The sequence below is a fragment of the Desmodus rotundus genome, chromosome 4, assembly GCF_022682495.2.
Source record: "Desmodus rotundus isolate HL8 chromosome 4, HLdesRot8A.1, whole genome shotgun sequence".
NCBI classification, from domain to species: domain Eukaryota; kingdom Metazoa; phylum Chordata; class Mammalia; order Chiroptera; family Phyllostomidae; genus Desmodus; species Desmodus rotundus.
Window position 1 is genome coordinate 177,673,600 of NC_071390.1, and position 13,642 is coordinate 177,687,241.

The window sequence follows — 13,642 nt, forward strand, 5'->3', positions numbered from 1 at the left end:
CTGGCAACTTCACTGGAGAGTCACCATGCAGCAGGGTGGACACGGGGGCTGTGGCAGCTCACAGGCTCCTTGGAGGGGTGTCTTTACAGAGAACTGGGGCCTGGGCTGGTGGAGGAGAGAGGAGTGAGCACAGGCCCTGACCTTAGAAACAGTGCGCTGTGGCCCTGGGTGAGTGGCTTAGTTGGGTGGACCAAAAGGTTGTGGGTTTGATCCCCAGTCAGGGCACATAAACCTAGGTTGTGGGTTCCATTCTCAGTCACAGTGGGTATGGGAAGCAACTGATAGATGTGTCTGTCTGTCTGTCTCTTCCTTCCTCTTTCTCAAATCAAATATGTCCTTGGGTGAGGATTTAAAATATGTAAATATGTAAGTAAATCAATTAAAGAAAAAGCATAGGGGAGTGCACACCCGTGGGTCTGTGGCCTGTGTTGTCAGAACTGCACCAGGGGCGGAGGGCCCCGGGAGATGGATCCCGGGAGGTGGCCAGGGGCCAGCTGAGGAGCCGCGTGGACGGTGCCCTGAGGAATCTGGAGAGCCCCCTGCAGGTGAAGGAAAGCCAAGTCAGGGGTTTAAGGAGAAAGACACGTGTCTGTCTTGTCAGTCTTCCTCGCTAAAACCGCAGTATCTGAGGACATGCCACCTGGCTGCTCGTTTGGGAAGAAAGAGAATGTGCAGGGAAACTGTATCCATTTCATCTTTCAGCCCCAGAGGTCTGAACCTGAAGTTGTTGCCAAGAGCAGGCAGGATGTTCCTGGCGACATGAAAATAACCAGCACGGCACTTCCGAATCCCGCCTGTGCCCCAGACATCACTGCATCCTCTCCAGGACTCTACTCCAGGTGGTACTACTGGTACCTGGTTTTTCATAGGAAACTCCGAGGCTCAGGGAGCTTCCTCAGCCTCTGGACGCTGAAGGGGCTGAGCCAGCATCTGAAGCCAGCAAAAGCCTCCGTTCATTTTCTGGGTCCATCATTTGTCAGCTAAGGGCATTTCCTGAAGGCGAGCACACCCTCCGTGTTGTGCTGTGGATTGAATTGTTTCGCACACCCCCGTCCTGCTGTGAAGCCCTCACCCCCTCACCCCTGAGGGGTGGGATTTGGAGGTGGAGCCTTTGGGAGGTGATTAGAATTGATGAGGTCATGAGGGAGGGAACCCACGGTGGGATCAGTGTCCTTGATCAGAAGAGCACTGGCTTCCTCGAGGACTGTGTTCTCTGCAGCAGCCTGAGCTCACCTCTATGAGGGGGTGCCAAGAGACGGACTCCGGTAGCCCTTGGGGCAGGTGGGATGCACACCCTCTGGGTGCTTCTGGCTGGTGGCAGAGCCCAGCAAGCCCTCTCAAGTGACCTGTGTGTGTGATCCTCGGAGAGATGCAGGCAGGGCCGTGTTGTGTCCCGCTTTGGAATGAAGGGCACTGTTAAAACCCCATGAAACACAGTACTGTTGGAGGACTGGGCCTTGGGGCAGACGCTCAGGGGCCGGGATGCAGTCTGCCACTCACTCACAGGCTCTGCATAACCCAGAGTATGTGCAACGTCTCTGGGCCTCGGTCTTCTCACCAGTAAAATGGGGGCGATAATCCCCCCACTTTACAGTATCGACGTGGCATTTATGAGGAATATTGTCAGTAAAGTGTCTAGCACCTGGTAATGTTTAATAGGTGGTGGGTAGACATTAATATTATAAAACTTGTTTTCAATACCTAGCTTAGGCCCTGACCAGGTGGGTCAGTTGGTAAGAGCATCGTCCCATATATCAGAAGGTTGCAGGTTCAATTCCCACTTGGGGCACGTATGGGAGGCAACCAATTGATGTTTCTTTCTCTCTCCCTTCCCCTCTCTCTGAAATCCAACAAACGTATCCTGAGGTGAAGATTATAAAAACTCTCTGCCCTCTGCCCATTCATCCCTCCCCTGCTCTCCCCTACCCACATAATCAACAAGCAAACAAACAAGCAAACAAAACCTATCTCAGGCCTCCCCTCCACTTGAAAGCTCTCCCTGGCTCTCCCTCCTTGGTCCCCTCTGTGCCTCATACACTCAGTGTCTGCTCGTCATGACAGATGAGAGTTACCCACTGACTTGTCCGCTGGCCCCATCTGCCCGCCTCCCAGTACCCATCACCTGGTCAGGGCGTGTAGCAGCCGTTTGGAGGAAGGGCTGGAGATGCGTGCGAGGCAACAGAAGGAAGGTCATTTCAGAAAGAGGCATATTGTCATGTAAGGGGGTGCTGGGGTCTCTGGGTGAAGAGAGGAGTAAGCAGGGGTGCCAGTGGTGTGGGAGGAAGGAGCAGGGGGAGGTTTGGGGGTGAGCAGGGGTGCAGAGAGCTGGGGTGTTGTCCTGGGGTGCACCCATAGGCCCCAGCAGGATTTTGATCAGGGAGTGACTTGCTTAGATTTGCTAAAGTCAGGACCCTGATTGCAGTGTAGAGGTGGGCCCGCAGAGGCGCAGCAGGGGCCCTGGGTCCCAGGCCCCAGCCCCCAGCCCCCAGCCCCCAGTCCCCAGCCCAGCCTCTGGGTGACTCTGAGGGTTCAGATAGAGGACGAGTGTTGTTAATGCCCCCACGGTGGGCTGCATGGTCCCCGGACCTGCTCCAGGGACCCCCTTCTCCCCTTCCCCTCAGTGCCATGGGGAAGCCGGAGCTGGAGATGGGAAGCTTTCTCCTACTTTTTTCTCCTGTGACCATTAGGTTTGCTGATAAGCAGGATTATTAATTAAAGGGATAAAGTGTATGCCTCCAACGGTGATTACCGTTACTGTAAATCAGACTTAATGGCGGCAGAAACTCATTAGGGATTCATTCCCTAATGATAATGAATTGGTAGGAGCAGATGTCAGATGTGGCGTGACTGTAATTCTAATTCCGGGCTCCGGGAGGGGACAGCGTCCGGACTGGAGGAGTCTGAGCCAGCACTCTTCTGGAGGTGTGGGCCTCAGCTCTGTGGCTGGGGCCGGGCTTGTCACGCCCCCCTCCAGACCACGTGCCCACTACCGTTTCTCTTTATCGTCACCTACCGTGGAAGTTTTGTTTTCCCTGAATGGTCCAGGTAGGCTCAGCCCCCCTGGGCTCCTGAAACACTGACCCACATGGCTGTTCCCTCAGGGTCAGGGACTGGCTTAACTCCACCTCTGAGCGCCCAGCACCTGACACAGAGTTGGCTCCCTGGGAGCTGCCTGAGTTGATGGGGTGGTAAGTGAGCAGGCGGATGTTTTGTTGAAGGCATCCGGCAGGGCTTATGCTGTAGCATAGTTTCTGTTGGGAACTGGGGGCCAGAGAAGAACCACCTGGGACAGGCAGGGTGGGCCGCCTGGTGGCCTGGAACGTTAGACCTTCCCATGGGGACCAAGGTAAGTCCAGGTTCTTCCTGGGCACGTGGATCCCTGGACTAGGCGGGTCCTGGGTCTTGTGAAGTTCAAGGAGATTAACCTTGGCAGCAGAGGTAGAGGTAACCAGGTTCCTCACCTGTATCACTGGTTTTGTGGGGAAATGAATGAATGCATGTCACCTCAGGGCCTTAGCACGGTGCTTGGTGCCTGGTAGGCGCTTGGCAAACATCATCATCATCATCATCATCATCATTATTATTATTATTATTATTTTGCCGGAGTGATGAAGTGGAATCACCAAGCTTGTGCCAGGAGGAGAGCATCTGTGCCTGTAGACAAAGACCCAGGCGCAGAATTGGGAAGGGTGTGGCAAGGCGGAGGGGGAAGAGAAGGGTGGATAACAAGCAGGCCAGGAAGGGCCGCACCTGGGAGGAAAGGGCAGGTGGTGCCCAGCGACTTGGGGGGAAGCATAGATGGGGTCCAGCCCATTGAGTGCCATGTGACTGAGGCCATGGTCCTTGCAGCCGTCCGGAGCAGTCAGGTCAGGGACATGGGCTCAGTGGAGGGAATGATTGTCCCCAACGCAGCCCCCTGTGTCTGCTCTGTGCAGCCGGTGCTTGCAGAGTGAGTTGGTCTGGTTTGGGCCCCTCTCTGGGTGAGGACCCAGGTTCAGCGGGCCTGAGCGACCTGGCCACAGGTCACTGAGACAGAAGCCCCATCTGTCTGCCTGCTTCCATGTCTAGAAATATGACCCTCTGGTGCCAGAGTAGGACTTTGGGCTAACTGTGGGTGACCACTGAAGGAGAGGAGAGTCCTTTCTGATGCGTATTATTTCGTTGCTGGGCCAGGAGTTAATGTGTGGGTCTGGTGAATTGCCAAAGCCCCTTGGGAACGGCATGCGTAGGCATCTATTCGCCTTAGAAACATCATTCCCTCCAATCCTGAATCCCGCTTCTGGGAATCTCTCCTGCAGAAATGCAGCCCCAGCATGTGAGGCCATGGGAACCGATGTTTGTTGTCTCGGGTTTGTGGCGGCAAAACCTGGAAGCAGTCTCAACGTCCATCAGGACTGTGAAGGTGGAGTAAACTATGGTACTTGCCTTTTGGAATGTCAACGTTTTTCATTCTTAAATAAAAAATTTTTTAAAGATGTTATTTACTTTTAGTGAGGGCAAAGAAGGAAGAGAGGGAGAGAAATAGCAATGTGCTAGAGATGCATGGATCGGCCGCCTCTCACACGCCCCCTACTAGGGCCCTGGCCGGCAACCCAGGCTTGTGCCTCAACTGGGAATTGAACCAGTGATCTTTCGGTTTACAGGCCGGCACTCAATCCACTGAACCACGCCAGCCAGGGCAAATATCAACCTTTTTAAAATTACATTTCTATGAAATAATCTGGAGTAATGTCCTTGATATGTTAAGTAAAAACCAAACAAAAAGTTCCAAGTTAGTCAATAATATGAATTATGCAACACCATAAAAATGTTATATGAGTATTTCTATTAGTTTCCTTGGGCTGCCATAACACTGCACCATGGGCGGGGGGAGGGGGAGGACTCAAACCCAAGAAACCCATTTTCTCACAGTTCTGGAAGCTCAAAGTTTGAGATCAGGTGTTGGCAGGGCTGGAGACTGGGAGTAGCTTGGTGTCACTAGACTTCGGGTGACTTACGTGGCAGGAACGTGTTAGGGGAGGAGCCTGGGGCCCCAGACCCTTCCACTAAAGGATAAGACTCAGAGAGGACAGTAGGTGTAACTGTTGAAAGAGCCTTCCACACTTTACCTCAGTGAGGTCGGTGGATAAACTAGCAGCATCCCCATTGTATGGACAAGGAAAGGGTAGGTGACTTGCTAAAACGACTGAGCTAGTTAGTTGTAGGTGAGAATTCCCACCTGGGCACAGGGGTTCCGCAGGCTCTTTGCCCGGGGTGCCCAATCCCTCTGTCATGAGGCACCTGCACTCTTCTCGCGGGTGACCTTGACCAGGTTTTAAGCCTCCATGACAGCAGCTGCTACATCTGCTGTGCCTAGTGCTGAGCCTGATACCCGGCAGATACTGGCTTCGTTCTTCATACTTACATGAATGAACTTGGTAAGACAGGAAGGGAATACTGTGCCCATTTAACAGATCAGGAAACTGAGGGTTTGGGTATCCACCCACCTGGCTGAGGTCATCCAGGCAACCCCATACCCAGGATTCTCCCCTTCCCTGTGCTGCCTTGTAGGCTTCCCAGCCACCCTGCGCTATCAGAGGTGTCTGTCTATGCCATTGGAGACGTGAAACCCAAGGACCTGGGAGCTTAGGATCCTACCGGACTTCTCGTGGTAAGTGGAAGGAGACAGTGCTCCAGTTTGGTGACATGGGGCCTCACCTCACCCTTCAGAGGCACTGTGTTCTCACGGCACATCTGGACGCAGCTGGCGAAGGCCCCTCGTGCGAGGGTTTTCTTTCCGAGTGCCTTTTTACAGGCTTGTAATGAAATTCTCTGTGCTTCGCCCGTCCCAGCTTGCTGCTGCAGAGATAATTCCCTCTCCAGCCAGGAGACAGGCTTTTTGTTTGCTTTCCGCTCAGCAGCTGAGACACGTGGACCTCTCATAGACATCTGCATTGCTGTTTGGAGACGGGTCCTCACACGGCGGGAGGGAGGTGGCGGTGGTGGCAGGAGAAACCCCGTGCTAGGTGCTTTCACTAGGATCTCATTCAAGGCTCCTGAATCTCTGCTGTGTAGGTATCATTATCCCATCTTAACAGAAGAAGAGGCTGAGGTTCAGGGAGGATGTGGTTCCTGCCCTAGTAAGCGGCAGAGGCAAGGCTTGCTGTTTGAATAGTCAGGAATCTTGCCCTCCTTCGCTGTCTTCTGCATGGCGCCTGCCCGAGTCCAGGTTCTTTCTTCAGTTCACATCAGAGGCTCTGAGCCTCCACCTTGTCCCTTCCCCTCGCTGCTGCCAGACCTTCCTAAACCACCAGTGTCTCCAGCCTCCAGTGTTCTTACTTCCACCACCGACACATCCCCATTGGCCTTGGGAGAAAATCCACTTCATCTGCTTACTCCTCTCTTCCGTTTGGAGGGAGCACTTTCAAAGACAGGTTTTCTCAGGAGCCGTCCTTGTAGAGAAAGGACTTGGTGGCAGGACAGAGACAATGAGAGAGAACAATGGCAACCCCAGGCGCACTCCTCGACGGGAAGAGAAAATGTGCGTCTGAGTTTCTGTGAGCGATCGAACCCACGCTGTGGGTGGCTGCAGAAGGGAGAGGGCACCAGCCCAACAGCTGTGGCCCCTCCGTCTCTTCCACAACTGTACGTCTTCTCGGGGTGACATGGTGTCTTCTAGGTAGGTGCTCAGGCTTCTGGTTTTTTCTCCTATCTTGGCATCTGCAAGGATTGGGGGTAAGGCTTCTGTGACCCCATGGTGGGCAGGAGGTTGGGCTGTCCCTGGGCCTCCTTGTCTCTGTGGTGGCATGTCCAGTTGGCTCTGATCTGGTCCTTGGGGCTCCGTGTGGGATTAATGAGGGACAGCTAGACCCAGCTTGTCCTCTGGGCTTCAGCTGGGCACTCATTGCCCATGGTCTTGGCCATTTGCTCTGCTCTCAAAGTCCCTGAGTTCTGTGACTCCTTCCTACTGACTTGGGCCCCTGCCAGCTCTCTTTGCCCCTCACCCAGGCAGTTGGGAACCTCTGAATCCTCAGCCGCTCATGGAGAATGAGCAGTGCCTCCTCGAGGTTATGTATGTAGACATTTCCTCTGTCCATGCTTCGCTGTTGCTCTCAACCTTCACGTGGGATGTCACGCTGCATGCAACACAAGCTTCTCCCAGAGGCTTGCAGACCCCTCTGCCTCCCCTGGGCAGGCAGCTCATGAGCCTAATGCTCGCCTGTTCCTCCAGATTGTTTGGGCTTTTCTACCCCAAGGTCATGGGCATATCACTTCTCTGTTCTACCTCCTTCTCTCTCCTCTTAGGGAGCCAGATGGGTTTGGTTTTACTCTCCCTGTCTAATAGGGACTTTCCTAGGTCAAGGCCTCTTCCTTCCGAGGTGGCATTCTCCTCTCCTATTCCCGGGGACCCTGAAGCAGAGCGGCTGACGGGGATGAGATTTGCAGTGTGAAGAGGGGGATGGAGATACACCAGCGTGAGGGGTGCAGATATTCACATCAGAGTAAGTGGAGGGACCGTCAAGCTTCTTGGGAGCCTGGGAGGTTGGAAGATGAGGGGACATGGGCTCGTAGAGGTGAGGTGATTTCTCAAAGTCACATGGAAAGTTAGTGAGGAGCCCAAACTCCACCTTGGAACCCTGGCTTCCAGATTAATGCTTGTTCCCCTAGACAGGGACAAAGGGACATGGGGAGGTGGGTGTGGAGCGCACAGACTTTGGAGTCAGACAGACCTGGGGGTGAATTCTTGTCCCCCCACCAATTCTGGGAAATGACCTTCAGAAAGCTGCTTCACTTTGCTGAGCCTGTTTCTTCAGCCAAAAATTGATGCTATTAGCCCTTCAGGATCTTTGTCGCAAGTACATAGAATAATGCAAAGCATGACCTACGACGTGAATCATTGGGATGCATTGGGCTCTAAGTAAAAGAGCACCCTCCTCAACTGTCTAGTCGATAACTAGCTTATCTCCCATAAACAATAGCCTGCCGGTAGAAGTGTCCCAGGTTGGCTAATTCAGCAGCTCAACAACGTCAACATCGGTTCTGTCCATCTTGTCTCTTTGCTGCCCATCCTCAGTGTTTTCACCAGCTCCCTTCATGGTTGCAAGATGGCTGCTGCAGCTCCAGACATCAGATTCTTTACTATCCATGTCCAGAGAGGAAGAAGGACATTTACCCCTGGGCATGTCTTCTGAAGAGTAAAGAAATCTTTCCCAGGTAACCCCTATCAGTCTTCCACACATGTTTAATTTGCCAGGTTATTCTGGGTACCTGCTGCTACATAAAAATTGTTTCAAAATTCAGTGGCTAATAACCACAACAATCATTTATTTTGCTTAGAAATCTGCATTTGGAAGGGGGCTCCATTGACAAGGACAACTGGACTTTGCTCCCTGTGTGAGCTCCCTGAGGCGGCGGCACCATTGGGAGCTAGAGGACCCAGCTTCAAGAAGACTTAAACAGCTGACAGGTTGGTGCTGGGGCCTCAGGTGGGTTCCTCTCATAGGGCCCTATCCATGGGCTGCTTGGGCTTCCTCTTGATATGGCCACTGAGCTCCAAGAACAAGCATCCTCAGAGAACTGAGTGGAAACTGTCTTGCCTTGCATGACCCAGCCTCAGAAGGCCCATAGCCATTCTTTTACTATTCTTTTTAGATTAAAAAAAAAAAACAAGAAAAACAAAAAAACCCCACCCCAGGTCAAAGGAAGGGAACCCAGACTCCCAGCTGTCAATGGGAGGCATGTCAAAGTCAGAGTCAGAAGGCCATGGGGGAGGGGAGATATACTGATGCAATCGATTTTGGGAAAATGCATTCTGCCACACACACCTCTTAACTAATCAGTAACAAGGAGGAAGAGACCACCACGTTTGGCTCAGGTCTACCTGGTTTTATCAGAGGAGTGGTAGAGCAGGACCTCAGCCGCTGTGGGAGACGTGGAAACTGCAGTTACTTAGGGGACCCAAGGTATTTGCTTTGGAGAGCTGCTCAGCACGTGATAAATGTCGTTATGGTCGGTCATCCAGGCCTAGGACTAGGAGAATATAGGTTGAGACTCTGCCATGCAGCCAGTTAGAGCAGAAACATCTTCCAGGGAGTTTCTCCCCGGGGGCAGCTTGACTTTCCCTCATGCCTGAAGGGCCGATGTTTGATTGGTGCGGAACATTCCAGCAGGGCGCGGGTGCGGTTGGGGCGAGTGGAGCCCGTCTGAAGCAAGCCCCCCCATTGTTCCCTGATGCCTGTCGATTTCCTTGTAGCTGTTTCCGAGTGTTAGAAAATTGGATTAAGCTTCAATCGCATTTTCCCCTAAACACAAAAGTCCAAAATTAGTAGCACATTTCTAACAGACCTCACTTAAAGCCACATCAGATTAAATAGAGTTGTTTTAAAACGGCCCTGTATACATTGTGCAGCATGGATTGAAAAGGTTTATGAAGTGAGGTATGTTTGTAAATACTGGAAAGCTCAAAATTGTTTTGACCTTGTGATATTTGAACCATATTCTTGTAAATTGCATTCAACTTGGAATTGACATCCTGTGGATTTACAGCCCTTTCCCAGCCCCTACATATTGCTTTGGAATTTTATTAGTGGCTCATTTGATGATGTTTTGTTTTCATAAATGCCAATGTTATCCGAAGTTGCACAAGATCAAAGGGTCTCGGAGATAGAAGCCTTCTGTGAGAGACGCCCTTCAGCTTGCAGAGCTCTCTCATCTAAGGACGGGTAAACTGAGGCTCAAGGAGGTAAAATAAATAACTTATGCCGTTTGGAGTGTGGGTGTCTGAGCTGGGAATTAAATTCAAGGCCCCTGAATGTGGATTTGGGACTGGAATGGACACGCGCTTTGAAGACATGGGCGGGTCTGAACTTTGCACCAAGCTCGTCCCTTCTGTGCTCTTTGACCTTGGTTGTGTCGCTAACCTCTCTGAGCCTCTGTTTCCTGTCCCTGGGAAGCGCCTCATCTGAGGTGGGTGGAGGAGTGAAGCCAGAGGATAACAAGTGTGAAGCCCAGAGCCCGGGACCTGATTCTAGAAGGTGCCCAGGTCCTGCTCTTTCCCTTTCCCAAACGGCTCCCTGTCCAGCCCATATTCCTTGAAAACAGGCCAGGGGGAGGAGATGGGCTGGGGTGGACCTGAGGCAGCAGGAGAGGGCGCCCTGAGCAGAAGGTGGTGGTTCATTTAATTGCCCAAAGTACAGGCTCTTGGTTTCAGGGGACTGAGAAGAAGTGAGAGGACCTGGGGGTGGGTGTCACACAGGGACTGTACACGCAGGTGCAGAAGCCCTGGCTGGTTGCGGGAATGGAGTGCCTCTCTGTGCCTTCGCTATGGGAAATCTTTTGCCACCACGTTTACCTCTCAATTCTCAACTCAAACGTCAGCTCCCTCCCCCAGCCCCTGGCAACCACCGATCCGAGGCTTGCTAACTCCACAGGTTTGTCTGTTTGGCCCATTTCACGTGAATGGAATTATATGTGACCTTTTGTGTGAGTGGTTGCTTTCACTTAGCATGTGTTTTCAAGGTTTATCCATGTTGTAGAAGAACTTCCACCCTTGTAAAACCGGGCAATGCTCCGTTGTATGGATAAACCACATCTTGTTTGGGCAGTCACTGACTGGGCGTTCACCCACCCACTGATGGGCCCTGGGCAGTCTCCGCTTTCTGGCGGCTGTGAACAACGCTGCGATGAGCCTTCACACACACGGTTCTGTGTGGCCGTGTGCTTTCAGTTCTTCGGGGTACAGACCTAGGAGTGGAATTGCCGGGGCCCATGATTACTTTGAGTTTAACTTTCTGAAGCACCGCTGCACATTGTACACAGCCGTGCCACTCTGTGGTGGTGTCAAAGTGGTCCGTTTCGCCCCCTCCTCACCAACACTACTTGTTATCTGTGCTTTCAGTCAGAGCCCTCCTAGTGGGCGTGAACTGGTAGCTCATTATGGTTTTCATTTGCATTTCCCTAAAGATTAGTGAGGTTGAGAGCATCTTTTCTTGTGGTTATTGGCTATTTGTATGTCTTCTTTGAAGAACAGATCCTTGGTCCATTTCAAAACTGAGATTTTTTTTTTTTTTTTTAATTGAGTGGTGAGAGTTCTTTAATTATTCTGGACATTAGACCCTTATCATATCTATGATTTGAAAATATTTTATCTGATTTCCCTCTTTTCACTTTCTTATTAGTATTCTTTAATGCACAAAAGTCTTTAAGTTCAGTCAAGTCAATTGATCTGTTTTTCTTCGGCTGCTTGTGCTTTTGGTGTCAGATTGGGCAATGGCTTCTTAAACCAAGGGCATGAAGATTTATGCCTCTGGGCTCTTCCAAGAATTTTAGTTTTAGCTCTTACATTTCGGTCCCTGATTTACTTAGAGTTAATGTCTGTAGTATTTGGTGTGAGGTAGGGGTCCAAATTTTTTCTCTTGCATGTGAATACCCAGTTGATCCAGCACCACTTGTTTAAAGGACTATTCTTTATTCTCTCTCTCATTAAAGGGTTTTGGCACCTTTGTTGAAAATAAATTGACCATAAATGTGAGGGTGTATTTCTGAACCCTCAATTCTGTCCCTTTGATCTATACATCTACCCTTATGCCAGAACCGCAGTGTTTTGCTTACTCTAGTTTTATAGTGAGTTTTGAAATCGAGAAGTATGAGTCCTCCAACTTTGTGCTTTAAAGTTTGTTTTGGCTTTCCTGAGTCCCTTGCATTTCCATAGGAATTCTTGTGCACTTTCCCATTTCTGGAAAAAGAAAAAAAGGCTGAGTGTCTGTAGATTAATTTGGGGAATATTGCCTTTTTAACAATATTAAGTCTTCTAATCCATAAGCACAGGGGACCTTTTTATTTATTTAGGTTTTCTTTAATTTCTTTCAACTGTGTTTTGTAGTTTCAGGGTACAAGTGTTCTACTTCTTGGGTCAAATGTATTGCTAAGTATTTTATTCTTTTTGACAGTATTGAAAATGCGGTTGTTTTCCTAATTTAATGTTCAGGTTATATGATGAGCCACTGGAGGGCAGAGTCAGTTGGCAGAGTGAGCCAGCGAGTGGCGCTCCAACATGGGGTCTCTTGTCTCCAGGCACTGGGTGCGGCCCTGGGCCTGCGCCAATGGCATGTGAATGGAGGTAGCCGGCTTCAGGCCTGGCCTGTACACCCTGTGGCACCACCCTCCACGCCATCCTTCCCACCTCCCAGCCAGAGGTCCATGCCCAGGAGGACTGCAGAAGTTGCTGGGGGAGATGGCAGAGTCTCTTCCTCAATGGCCCCATTGGAAAGAGTGGACCCCACTCCCAGCAGACAGGTCCATCTCTGTGGGACTGTTATGGGAATGGGAAACATTTTATGAAGTCACTGAAATTTGGGGGTTTTGGTTACAGGAACTAATATTACCTCAACTGAGATCACCAGTCTGAGCCTTCCAGTATCAACGCACATCAGATGTAACAGGCGTTCAATGTGTGTGTTTGAATGTGTGCATTTTCAGCCTCCCTGGCTCAACACTCCCAAGGTGTCTTTGATTTTCCCCTTTTCCCTTTTCTTCAACAACTGAGCACATGAACTCACTCCAACATTGTCTGCAGGACAACAATGATATCTGGGGAAGCATCGAGAGCAGACATCTGCAGGTGATGACAAGAACCCCTTCGTTTGCAAAAACCTTTCAGATGCAGTTTGAACTTGCTTCTCCCTATGTTTTATCACCTGACCCCCATCCCTTCCCATCCCTGTGAGGTAGGTCCCAGCTGCCCCATTTGACTGATGTGGAAACTGAGGTCCAGTAATATTAAAGCACTTCAGAAGGAGAAGGGAAAGCGGGGGTCACCCAGGATGCTTTCCAAGGACCCAGGCTGAGTGGCTCCCACCCCTCTGCCCAGGCTCCATTGGCCCTGACTCTGCCGTATGGGCCCCAGCTGAACTGCAAGGGAGGCCAGGAAATGGAGAGCAGGATGTGTTCCGGGAAGAAGGAATGGGTTGGTGACCCCACAGCCTGGTCTATGCCACGGCCAACCTGTTTCCCTAATCTTGTCTCTCGGCCAGAATCCAACAAAGGCACAGACAATACAGGGTCCGGCACAATTAATGCCCCTGGTTAGTGACACCATCAGGCATGTAATTCTGTAACATAACAATATCACACAAGCACACCCAACTGCATTTTAGGTAAAATGTTCAAATTGTTGTCCATCTCTGGGGAGACATTCATGGACCCTCCCAACTACACTCAAGCTGGTGTCACTTCTGCCGGACCCTGCATTTTTTGAGAGAACAGGGCATGCTTTTGCCATTGATATTTTAGGCTGTAGCATTGCCGGCATCACCAGGGCAACTCCCTTTCCCCCCTGAGACTTAACCTTCTCAACCATCAGAGAGCAGTCGCTCCAGACCCAGGGGCAATGGACCCCGGGGGCGGGAGTACAGACAGAGTAGCGACTCTGAGCCTTAGCCTCCACGCCAACCCAGCTCTGCTGCAGATGCAATGGCTGAAGATGTTACAGGGCCTAAGAAGAAACACATTTACTTGAAAACTCACTGTGTTTGGTCATGGATATTCTCAATTACCATAAACGGGGAAATATAATTTCAATCAGGTGAGGATTTGTGAAATACTTTCTTATGGAAGAGGTCTTTATAATGAGAAATGTCTGGAGCTACAGAATTAGCTTATTTCC